This window comes from Phyllobates terribilis, unplaced genomic scaffold, assembly GCF_046119375.1.
Source record: "Phyllobates terribilis strain yellow unplaced genomic scaffold, ASM4611937v1 Scaffold_381__1_contigs__length_1843176, whole genome shotgun sequence".
In the NCBI taxonomy this organism is placed as follows: Eukaryota; Metazoa; Chordata; class Amphibia; order Anura; family Dendrobatidae; genus Phyllobates; species Phyllobates terribilis.
The window spans coordinates 661,781-674,234 of NW_027363141.1; the positions used below are offsets into that span (position 1 = coordinate 661,781).

The 12,454-nt window shown below is 49.6% G+C and overlaps 2 non-coding genes across 2 annotated transcripts; both read right to left on the bottom strand.

Annotated features, from left to right (window-relative positions):
- Window positions 1-1,716: 1,716 nt before the first annotated feature.
- Window positions 1,717-1,907, bottom strand: LOC141223917 (U2 spliceosomal RNA). Its single transcript, XR_012291438.1, has one exon. It is a non-coding gene; the product is annotated as a U2 spliceosomal RNA (small nuclear RNA).
- Window positions 1,908-3,022: 1,115 nt separating this feature from the next.
- LOC141223918 (U2 spliceosomal RNA) lies at window positions 3,023-3,213 on the bottom strand. Its single transcript, XR_012291439.1, has one exon. It is a non-coding gene; the product is annotated as a U2 spliceosomal RNA (small nuclear RNA).
- Window positions 3,214-12,454: the final 9,241 nt, after the last annotated feature.

A 12,454-nucleotide genomic window follows, 5' to 3' on the forward strand; every position in this document is an offset into this window, starting at 1 on the left:
TCTGCTCTCGGCGCGCGCTCCTTCCCGGCCCCTGTGCTTAGGGCGCGCGCGCGCGCGCTCCCCTCCTCTTAAAGGGGCCGCGCGCGCCGTCCTAAGGAGTCCCCGGCCAATGGCCGGAGGACTTCATCATATATAAGGCACCTCCTCCAAAATGGAGGTGCCCGAGCAATGTTGTTTGCACCTGTGTCTCACCTGTGCTTCAGCCCTCAGGTCCCGTTGCCAGTTACCTGCCAGTTACCTGCCAGTTTCCTGCCAGTTTCCTGCTAGTTACCTGCCTGATTCCTGCCTGAATACTTGTTACCTGCCTGCCTGCCTGAGGTCCGACGGTCTGCCTTACAACTCCGGTCAGTCTGTCTAAGGACCAACTTGTCCGCTCACCTGGGAGCGCACATCAGCTACCTGCCTGCTTGCCTGAGGTCCGACGGTCTGCCTTACAACTCCGGTCAGTCTGTCTATGGACCAGCTTGCCCGCTCACCTGGGAGCGCTTCTCCGCTACCTGCCTGCTTGCCAGCCCGGAGGCTCCGTTGTCACGTGCTGTGACCACCAGCTATCTCAGAGACTCTTGCCCGCTCACCTGGGAGCGCATCTCCGTTACCTGCCTGCTTGCCAGCCCGGAGGTCCCGTTGTCACGTGCGGTGACCACCAGCTATTCCTGAGACTCTTGCCCGCTCACCTGGGAGCGCTTCTCCGTTACCTACCTGCCTGCCAGCCCGGAGGTTCCGCCGTCACGTGCCGTGACCACCTGCTATTCCAGAGACTCTCGCTTGCTCACCTGGGAGCACACATCTACCATCTGCCTGCTAGCCTACCCGGAGGCTCTGCCATCACAGGTCGTACCTACCCCTTACCCAGAGACTGCCCTGATCACTTGCCGTAACTCCCTGTCCGTTCACCCAGAGACTGCCACCCGCTCCCTTACAAGGGCCGCCCCCTTGTATAGTAGCTCAGCGGTTCCGCCTCCCGGACCCGTTACAGTGTGCACAGGTATATAAAGGCTCAGAGCCTATTATGACACGCGCAGCCAGCGTTCCATTGCCACATTCCATCTACTGCAGGCAGGATACCTGGCTGGCTGAATGTCGCTGAGAAGCTTACAGAGACCGCCATAAGCAACAGTTTAACAGAATGCCACAGACTAATCAACCAAACTTTTTGGGTTGGGTTCTCTTTTATAGTCTGCAGGCATTAAATGAAAGAAGTCAGTGTTCCAGCAGAGGGAGACAACGTTTCAGAAAAGGCATTGTAGCAAACCAAAAAAGAAATTTTAAGCGCAGCAGAGTAACCAGCGCACATACCTGTTAGCTCAGGTGAGTTTAAAAGGGTGCTGTTGATAACAAGGGCATTTGCTAAATAGATGGTGTGTGTGCAACAATATACTGAAAGGTCAATTATATTGTGCAGCTTATCTCACCACCTGTAGTTATTTAGGTGAAAGCTCCAAAATGCTTGCCTAATATGTCTGTTTATCCAAAAGGAAGTAAAAAGGGAGAGCTAGAAAGATAGCATTGCATCACATTACATGGCAATGCAATGCACAGTTGCTGAAGTTGAACCAAAATGAGCTTGTAATCTGGCTTCTGCAACTTTGAACATGAAAAATCCAATGAGGAGAAGAAAAGCAAAGCCAAAGAGTCCATCCCAAAATCCGACAAACAAGCAAAATGAACAAAAAACATTGAATTCAATTCTTTCTGATTTTAGAAACTGCATTAAAGAAGGGGTGCACCGGTCCTGGAGATACTGCAATACCAGGTCAATGCGTGGAGTGGACAGAGCAAGCTCTTTTTCCATCTCCCTGTTCTAAAAATCCATTTAATATATGGTCCCCAGATAGGGGACGTATCAGATATTAAACTGATAAGAACAGATACTACACTTGATCTTAGCCAAAAGGCCGAGAAGCGATAACCAGAATTGGTTTCAAACTACGGAGCCACCCAAGGATCCTGAAAAGTCCATTTGTGGAGATGAGCTCCTGGACTCCCGTTAAGAAGACATGTTGTCAACCTCTAGATCCCTTACATGCCTGCACTTTTCGGCTTGCTGCTGCTGCAATCCACGCGTTTTAGATCTGCATAACTCCACCTCTTTAAACACAGCACCTTCACCCCGTGCTGTTCCCACCCGCCTCAACACCGTTGGAAGGGAGGAGAACCAATTAAGGCGGGGGGTGGGGTGGAACGAGCAGCTGTCTACCCTTAGCAGGAGGGCTCCTGATTACATACCTCTCCTGCTGCTGCTGCTGCTGGCTGTCCAGCAGCAGACTGAAGGTGGCTGCTGCTGTGCACAGGTATATAAAGGCTCAGAGCCTATTATGACACGCGCAGCCAGCGTTCCATTGCCACATTCCATCTACTGCAGGCAGGATACCTGGCTGGCTGAATGTCGCTGAGAAGCTCACAGAGACCGCCATAAGCAACAGTTTAACAGAATGCCACAGACTAATCAACCAAACTTTTTGGGTTGGGTTCTCTTTTATAGTCTGCAGGCATTAAATGAAAGAAGTCAGTGTTCCAGCAGAGGGAGACAACGTTTCAGAAAAGGCATTGTAGCAAACCAAAAAAGAAATTTTAAGCGCAGCAGAGTAACCAGCGCACATACCTTTTAGCTCAGGTGAGTTTAAAAGGCTGCTGTTGATAACAAGGGCATTTGCTAAATAGATGGTGTGTGTGCAACAATATACTGAAAGGTCAATTATATTGTGCAGCTTATCTCACCACCTGTAGTTATTTAGGTGAAAGCTCCAAAATGCTTGCCTAATATGTCTGTTTATCCAAAAGGAAGTAAAAAGGGAGAGCTAGAAAGATAGCATTGCATCACATTACATGGCAATGCAATGCACAGTTGCTGAAGTTGAACCAAAATGAGCTTGTAATCTGGCTTCTGCAACTTTGAACATGAAAAATCCAATGAGGAGAAGAAAAGCAAAGCCAAAGAGTCCATCCCAAAATCCGACAAACAAGCAAAATGAACAAAAAACATTGAATTCAATTCTTTCTGATTTTAGAAACTGCATTAAAGAAGGGGTGCACCGGTCCTGGAGATACTGCAATACCAGGTCAATGCGTGGAGTGGACAGAGCAAGCTCTTTTTCCATCTCCCTGTTCTAAAAATCCATTTAATATATGGTCCCCAGATAGGGGACGTATCAGATATTAAACTGATAAGAACAGATACTACACTTGATCTTAGCCAAAAGGCCGAGAAGCGATAACCAGAATTGGTTTCAAACTACGGAGCCACCCAAGGATCCTGAAAAGTCCATTTGTGGAGATGAGCTCCTGGACTCCCGTTAAGAAGACATGTTGTCAACCTCTAGATCCCTTACATGCCTGCACTTTTCGGCTTGCTGCTGCTGCAATCCACGCGTTTTAGATCTGCATAACTCCACCTCTTTAAACACAGCACCTTCACCCCCTGCTGTTCCCACCCGCCTCAACACCGTTGGAAGGGAGGAGAACCAATTAAGGCGGGGGGTGGGGTGGAACGAGCAGCTGTCTACCCTTAGCAGGAGGGCTCCTGATTACATACCTCTCCTGCTGCTGCTGCTGCTGGCTGTCCAGCAGCAGACTGAAGGTGGCTGCTGCTGTGCACAGGTATATAAAGGCTCAGAGCCTATTATGACACGCGCAGCCAGCGTTCCATTGCCACATTCCATCTACTGCAGGCAGGATACCTGGCTGGCTGAATGTCGCTGAGAAGCTCACAGAGACCGCCATAAGCAACAGTTTAACAGAATGCCACAGACTAATCAACCAAACTTTTTGGGTTGGGTTCTCTTTTATAGTCTGCAGGCATTAAATGAAAGAAGTCAGTGTTCCAGCAGAGGGAGACAACGTTTCAGAAAAGGCATTGTAGCAAACCAAAAAAGAAATTTTAAGCGCAGCAGAGTAACCAGCGCACATACCTGTTAGCTCAGGTGAGTTTAAAAGGCTGCTGTTGATAACAAGGGCATTTGCTAAATAGATGGTGTGTGTGCAACAATATACTGAAAGGTCAATTATATTGTGCAGCTTATCTCACCACCTGTAGTTATTTAGGTGAAAGCTCCAAAATGCTTGCCTAATATGTCTGTTTATCCAAAAGGAAGTAAAAAGGGAGAGCTAGAAAGATAGCATTGCATCACATTACATGGCAATGCAATGCACAGTTGCTGAAGTTGAACCAAAATGAGCTTGTAATCTGGCTTCTGCAACTTTGAACATGAAAAATCCAATGAGGAGAAGAAAAGCAAAGCCAAAGAGTCCATCCCAAAATCCGACAAACAAGCAAAATGAACAAAAAACATTGAATTCAATTCTTTCTGATTTTAGAAACTGCATTAAAGAAGGGCCTGTGGAACCTCTCTGTAAGCAAATAGCAGGTGTGGGAGGTAACACTCCCAGTCGCGACCCTGGGTTTCAACCAGCATTTTTAACATCTGTTTGAGGGTACCGTTGAATCGCTCACACAAACCATTGGTCTGTGGGTGATACGCGCTCGATACCAAATGCTGCTCCTGCATTTTCTTACATAGGGCCTCCATTAAGTGTGACATGAACTGGGTCCCCTGGTTGGTAAGCATCTCCCTGGGAAATCCTACTCGCGAAAAGATGGCCAAGAGGGCATCCGCCACCTTATCCACCCTAATTGAGGACAGGGCTACTGCCTCCGGATACCGGGTAGCATAGTCTACCACGGTAAGGATGAAACATTTTCCAGAGCTGCTGGGTATGGCCAGTGGTCCCACAATGTCCACAGCAATCCTCTGGAAAGGCTCCTCTATCACTGGCAAGGAGATCAGGGGGGCTTTGGGGGCCGGCCCTGACTTTCCCACTCTTTGACATGTGGTACAGGAGCGACAGTAGTTCACCACATCTGTCCTCATTTTGGGCCAATAAAAGTGATGAGACAGCCGGGCCTTGGTTTTGCTGACCCCCAAGTGTCCAGCGAGTAGAATTTCATGGGCGATCCGCAACAACTCATCCCTGAATTGGTAGGGGACGACCAGGTGTCTTTCCCTCAGCCACTCCTGTTGGGGTGTACAGGGAACTGTCTACCGGTACAACCTCCCTTGGTCCCAGAATACCCTCTCCTTATCCGACTCGGAGGTGGGTTCCTCAGCGAGGCTCCTTAACGTCTCCAGGCTAGCATCTGAGTGCAGAGCTGCCTGAAACTCCTGGCTGGAGGAAACCAGAAATGAGGTTAAGGCCACATCCTCACTGGGACCCTCTGGGACCGGCCCTGGGTCCATACATGATCCTGTTATTCCTCTGCTCGAGAAGGGTCCAGAAGGCAGGGCGTTACTTGCATTCTGGGCACTCTGACTGCAGGTAACAGCGGCTATATAGGCCGTCTCCCCGGGGAATAACACCGTCTCATTAGCCTGCGAGGCCATGAGAACTACTTCTCCATCATCCTCCATTACCTCAGGCACAGTGCTACGTATGGGGCAGCGACTATCAGCCAGGTCACCTTCTGTTGTGACTAGTGTTGAGCCACCCCCGTAGTGTTCGAGTTCGGTTCGGTTCGTCGAACACCCGTGTGTTCGCCGAACTGTTCGTCGAACTGTTCGTCGAACACCTTCGAACACCGTTAAAACCAATGGCAGGCAAACAAAAACACATAGAAACACATAGAAAACACCTTCAAAGGTGTCCAAAAGCTGACAAACTGCTCAGAAGACACAACTAACACATGGAAAAGTGACAAGTACATATAGTCATGCGAAAAGAAAAGAGGTGGAGGAGTAAAAGGAGGGGGAGACACAGATATAGGCATGTCATGCCCTTCTAAAATCCAAAAAGTGAGAAGCCGAGACGGCCAGTCCGCTCCTGCCCGTGCCACCTCCGTGTCGCCGGGTTTGTGCCAGAGCCGCGGTGAACCCTGACGGCCAGCCCCCCTCTCCCAATACTGGTGCCTGTCCGCTGGTGGGTCGAGAGAGCCCCCCTGTGGTGGAGGCAGCTCTAAGCTTTTTAATTTAAATTGTCCCTCTAATTTGAATGAATACACTTTAAATCCATTTACAAGGATCTATTGGAGGGCAAGTCTCATGCCAGCAGCCGCGTAATTCCAGCTCCAGTAGCGTCCACTAAAGCTGCTGCAGTTAAAAAGCTTTTATAAGGATCGAGCTCGGCTGTCCACCGCAAGGCATCCTAGTGCCAGTCCCAGCCCCTATGCCTTGGGGTGCCTCCTGATGCTCTTCACTGAGTATCCCGTGGTCCCAAAGCATTTCCTTTGAAAAAATTAAGTGTCCAAACTACAGGTGGTGTAGCTTGCTTAACAGCCGGGATAATCCGCTGACTAGCAGACACTGCTACTAGGCACAAAGTATTTCCTGGGCTAGATGCAGTTAAAAATTTGTAAGTAGATACTCTCGTTGGATGCTGAGAAAGCATTCCATAGAGTCTCCTGGCACGCCATATATGATTCTCTTAAAAAGCTTGGGGTAGGGGTCTAGGGGACCCTTTTATAGCCAAAATCACGGCCCTGTATCACAATACGTCACCTAGGCTGAAGATAAATGGAACTGTAGCACCGAGGGCTCGGTTGCTACAGACGTATTGCACCTCACCCAGAGGTGTGATATCTCACTCTCAGATAAGGATGGAGTGTGGATCAGGACCCGACACCTGCATGCATTACACCACATTGCCGTGGGGCAGGGCGACCAATATGCCCCTGAGATGGGCACGACAGTCCCTGTCCCTGGCTGGAGTGGGGGGAGGGAACACTGAGGAAGGGGAACCCTGCAGTGCAGGAGCAGGGAGGAAGCAGTTCCTGGGTGCATTGAGAAGGGAGTATAAAAGGTGGGCACCATCTTAGTTCAGTGCAGAGAAGTCTGAGCAGAAGTGGCAGGGAGCAGGGGCTCTGCATGAGCTCTGCTCCGGAGGCGGGCCTAGTAACAGAGGCCCAGGCCTGCAAGAGGGAGAAGGAAGGAAGAGGAGCGGAGAAGGCTCCAGGAACGAGGAATGAAGGGATCCCAGGGGTGCGGACGGGCGAGTCGCCACCGCACGCCCGAATCCACCTGCGTGGAGGGGTCAGGCCAAAGGGGGAGACCGGTCCCCGAACTAGTGGAGGCAGGAAACGACCCTCAGCTAGAAACCGGAGGCTCTGACATTTTATGTGGCGCAGCCCCTTGCTCCACCCGCTAGGAAGGCACCACATAGGGTCAGGGAAACTGGCGCCAAGTTTACCAAGAGGAGGCCCGAGGCAGCCGGACAGAAGTGTTGGTAAGAAAGGCCAGACAAAGGACACACAAAGGGGGTCCTGTGAAGCGCTCCAAAGTTATCTGGGAGTTGTCTGAGCCCCTCACCTGGTGAGCACAGTACGACGTGGGCAGCCGTTACCTGCAGACGTGGTCTGGATAATAAGAACTGTGAGTAAAGGCCCTGAACTGCATCACTGACTCCGTGTCGTTACTGCTGCTGCCCTGCACCATCACCCCCATCCTCCGCATACACTGCCCTGAGGCTATACTCCTACCGTGGGGAGTTATGCTACGCTCTGCTGCACCCACAACACCAGCCTTAGCGGTCTGCCCTGTAGCGGCGGTTCACTCTGACCGCAATCCACGGGTGGCGTAGTCGGACATTTAAACATCAAAACCACATAAATAGTTCCGCCACTGGTTTGACCGCCCTGAGCCACGGAACCGGATCGCCGCCACGAAGACTACAACCACCAGCATCCACCAAAAAGGGTCCGGCTCCGGGTGTCCCAAGGCCCAGGGGGTGCGTCAGAACATTTTCATCACCTTTCACAATCACCAATGGGACAAGGCAGGGATGTCCTCTGTCCCCTCTCTTATACATCCTAGTGACGGAGCACCTGCTCTCATCAATTCGCCATAACCCCAATATTAGGTGGATTGAGGTGGGAGGCACCGAGTACAAGTGCTCTCTATTTGCTGATGATGTCCTAGTATATATCACTCAATCACATATATCCATCCCTGCTGTTATGGCTGAAATAGATCACTTTGTTACATGGTAAAATTTTAAAATCAATGCAGCGAAGTCTGAGGCCCTCGATGTCTCCCTCCCTAAATCCATATAGGATTCCATCCAGTCCAACTTTCCCTTTGCCTGGCCCTCACAGGGTATCAAATACTTAGGAATTCCTATTCATAGAGACCTCTCCCATCTATGTTATCTTAATTTTGGGCCCTTTATTGAACAATTCCATACAGACCACGGTTGGCAAGTTAGAACTGTAAGATTCACTACGTGAACCACTGGTGTTTTGTGGAAAAGCACATGTACACCGCGTTCCAAATTATTATGCAAAAAGTGTTTAGGAGCGATAAGGGAAGAATTTGTTTGTTTGTCAGTTAAACTCATTGATGGTGATGTGTGTCAGGGCTCTTTATATCACTGTAAGCAATTGCAGACACCTGTGCTAATTAGTTTGGCAGGTGTGTCCAATGAAAGGCAAGACTACTTAAGAAGGCTCTCTCACATTATTAAGCAGCCTACATTTTCTGCCAAAATGGGAAAGAAAAAGGATGTGTCGGCTGCTGAGAAGCAACAAATTGTGGAGTGTTTAGGTCAAGGCATGACTACAATCAACATTGTGCGATGATCAGGATGAAGTGTCTTGGCAATCAAGAAGTATGTAGCTGATTCACAGTACACACGTGTGCGTGCTGATAAGGGCAAATTGAGGACTCTTTCCTACAGGCAATTACGTCAGGTTGAAAGAGCAGCGGCAAAAAAGCCTTGTCATAGCAGCAGACAAGTTTTTGAAGCTGCTTGTGCCTCCAACGTCCCCCGAACAACAAGATGCAGGGTCCTTCAGAGGTTTGCAGCTGTGCATACGCCATCCTGTCGACCTCCTCTATCCACTTCACACAAGCAGAAATGGCTCCAGTGGGCCAAACATTACATGAAGACTGATTTCAAAACTGTTTTGTTCACGGATGAGTGCCGTGCAGCGCTCGATGGTCCAGATGAATGGAGTGGAGGATGGCTGGTTGATGGACACCCCACGCAAACACGGCTACAGCGCCAACAAGGAGGAGGTGGAGTAATGTTTTGGGCTGGAATCATGGGGAGAGAGATTGTCGGCCCCTTTAGGATCCCTGAAGGCGCTAAAGATGAACTCCATAATGTATGTGGATTTTCTCAAACAGCACTTCCTGCCATGGTTCAAGAAGAAGAACCGTGTATTTCACAGCAAGATCATTTTTCTGCATGATAATGCACCATCTCATGCTGCACATAAAACATCTGCATCTCTGGCTGATATGGGCATAAAAGGGGACAAACTTATGGTGTGACCCCCATGCTCCCCTGACCTCTACCCCATTCAGAACCTTTGGAGCATCATTAAAAGGAGTGTCTATGATGGCGGGAGGCAGTTCACATCTAAGCAACAGCTCTGGGAGGGTATTCTGTCCTCATGCAAAACAATTGAAGCAGAAACCATCCAAAACCTGACAAATTCAATGGACGAGAGAGTTCAGAAGCTCCTTTCGAACAAGGGGTCCTATGTGAAAATGTAACATCACCTAGAATAAAGTTTTGAGTTGAAAACTGTTTGATTTCAGTTTCTAACAACCTGCTAATGCTTATAATTTCAAAAATGACCATTTTTTTGGTCTTTATTAAAATGAAAAGGTTGATCGAAAAGTTTGGGGGATCTAAGAGTGTGGCAACCCAGTAGTCATGATTACTTCGAATTCTGACAATATGAGGGTCATGCTGCAGGTAGTGCAGCAAGAAGGCACTTATGTGTCTTGCGCATCTCGGAGCCCCAAAATTATTTTCCGGGCTAGATGCAGCTAAAAATTATTTTTAATTTTAAATCTGGTGAAGCTTATTATAGATGGCCTAATAGGATCAGTGCTGCACACTGCTACAAAGCCCAAATTATTTTCCAGTCAAGATACAGATAAACATGATTAGTAATTTGAAAGCTTAAAATGGTTGGTAGGGTGATTTTAACCAATCATCAAGCTTTTACTCTCCCCAGGATGACACAGGGGTAGAAAAGTCGTTTCGGATCCATGATTTGTTCATCTTTATGAACGTGAGTCTGTCTACATTATCAGTGGAGAGCCGCGTGCGCTTATCTGTCAGCACACCACCAGCAGCGCTGAACACACGTTCAGACAGAACGCTGGCTGCGGGGCATGACAAGATCTCCAAGGCGTAAGTGGCTAGCTCCGGCCATTTATCCAGATTGGAAGCCCAAAAAGAGCAAGGGTCCAGTGACACAGTCGTGGCTTCAATGTTTACTTGGAGATACTCCTGTACCATCGTCTCTAGGCGTTGACTATGTGTCAGACTTCTTGTCTCCTGTGGCCTTGCAAAGGATGGGCTAAAAAAGTGGTGAAATGATTCCGCAAAATTGATGTTACCAGCAGATACTGTGGTTCTGTTACGGTTTGAGTGCTGAACACTTGACGGTCCCACGGTTGGCAAGTTGGAACTGTGAGATTCACTACGTGCACCACTGGTATTTTGTGGAAAAGCACATGTAAGATTCTGCAACAGTCTCTGCTGATACTCCTGCATGCGTGCATCCCTTTCTATGGCAGGAATAATTTCTGCAAATTTACTTTTGTACCGGGGATCTAACAGTGTGGCAACCCAGTAGTCAGGATTATTTCTAATTCTCACAATTCGAGGGTCATGTTGCAGGTAGTGCAGCAAGAAGGCACTCATGTGTGTTGCGCATCCAGGAGCACCAAGTCCCTGTTGTGTTGGTGGCGAGGTAACAATCATGCTTCCTTCCTCTGTCCTCTCCCCCCAACCTCGCACAACAGAAATGTGATCAAGGTCTCCCTCATCTGATGAGTCTTCCATCAGTTCGTCCTCCACTTCTTCCTGGGCTCCTGCACCTTCCTCACTAGTTTGGCTGCTACCATGCGCCCTGGTAAAATCATCTCCCCCACCCTCACATGCCTGCCGCCTTGGTGCTGCCGACCGTCTGGACCTTGCAGATGTTAGCCCTTCCGCATACAACTCCTCCTCCTCTACTTCCTCCACCTCCTCTTGTGCCACCACCTGACTCCGAATTCTGTTTAACATGTGCTCCAGCATGTAAATCACCGGAATAGTCATGCTGATAATGGCATCGTCAGCACTAAACATCTTCGTCGCCATTTCAAAACTGTGCAGAAGGGTGCATAGGTCCCTGATCTGAGACCACTCCTCCAGCGTGATTTGCCCCACCTCTGAATCTCGTTGGCCCAGGCTATACGTCAGAACGTATTGCACCAGGGCTTGTCGGTGCTGCCACAGTCGCTGCAACATGTGCAGAGTTGAATTCCACCGGATAGGCACATCGCATTTTAGCCGGTGAAGTGGCAGGCCCAACGACTTCTGTAGAGATGTAAGTCGCTGAGCTGCGGGATGTGAACGGCGGAAGTGAGCACACAGTGACCGTGCCCTCTGCAGAAGGCCATCTAGTCTGGGATAGTGGGCTAAAAATTGCTGGACAACCAGGTTCAACACGTGAGCCATACAAGGCACGTGTGTGACATTGCCCCGGCGAAGGGCCGCACCCAGGTTTGCAGCATTGTCGCACACGGCCTTCCCTGGTTTCAGGTCCAGTGGAGACAACCATTCATGAAATTGGTTCTCCAGAGCTGACCACAACTCCTCAGCTGTGTGACTCACATTTCCCAGACATTTCAATGTAAAAACGTTGAGCCCTACTGCCAGCATAGTAAGGAGGTGTGCAGGATCCCTTCTGCGCAGTTAGAAAGCTTGTGGCATGACCAGACAGGCTTTGGGTGCAGGTGGAAGACCGAGAGGAGGTTGAGGAGGCAGAAGCAGTGGAGGAACTTTGACATAAAGAGGATTGACGCACAACTCGTGGGGACGGCAAGACTTGGACAGCAGCCCCTTGTCCTGCTATCACCATAGTTACCCAGTGCCCAGTCAGCGACATGTAACGCCCCTGTCCATGCCTACTCGTCCAAGTGTCTGTGGTGAAATGCACCCTGTCACACACAGAGTTTCTCAAAGAAGCGGTGATGTTGTGTGCGACATGCTGGTGGAGCGCAGGCACACCTTTCTTTGAGAAGTAGTGCCGACTGGGCATCTGGTACTGGGGCACTGCGACGGACATAAGGTCTCGAAAATCCTCTGTGTCCACCAGGCGGAAAGGCAGCATTTCTGTAGCCAAGAGCTTGCAGATGGTGAAATTCAACCTCTTAGCTTTCTCATGGCTAGGAGGAAATGGTCTTTTACTTGTCCACATCTGAGGGACCGAGGGCTGGCTATTGTGCTTAGACGGGGTTGATAAGGGTGTCCCCGGCAAACTGCCGGTCTGTGAGGAAGATGCAGGCGGACATGTTAGGTTGCCTTGATCCAAAGGTGGTGCTATCGATGTCGGACAGCGCTCAAGACCAGCTGGTGTTACCACCTCCAAAGAAAATGATGACCTGCCAATCACGCTGGCTGTTGCGGGTAAAGAGGTGGCAGGTCTGCGCCCCAAAACAGGTGTGACTGCTGTCCCCCC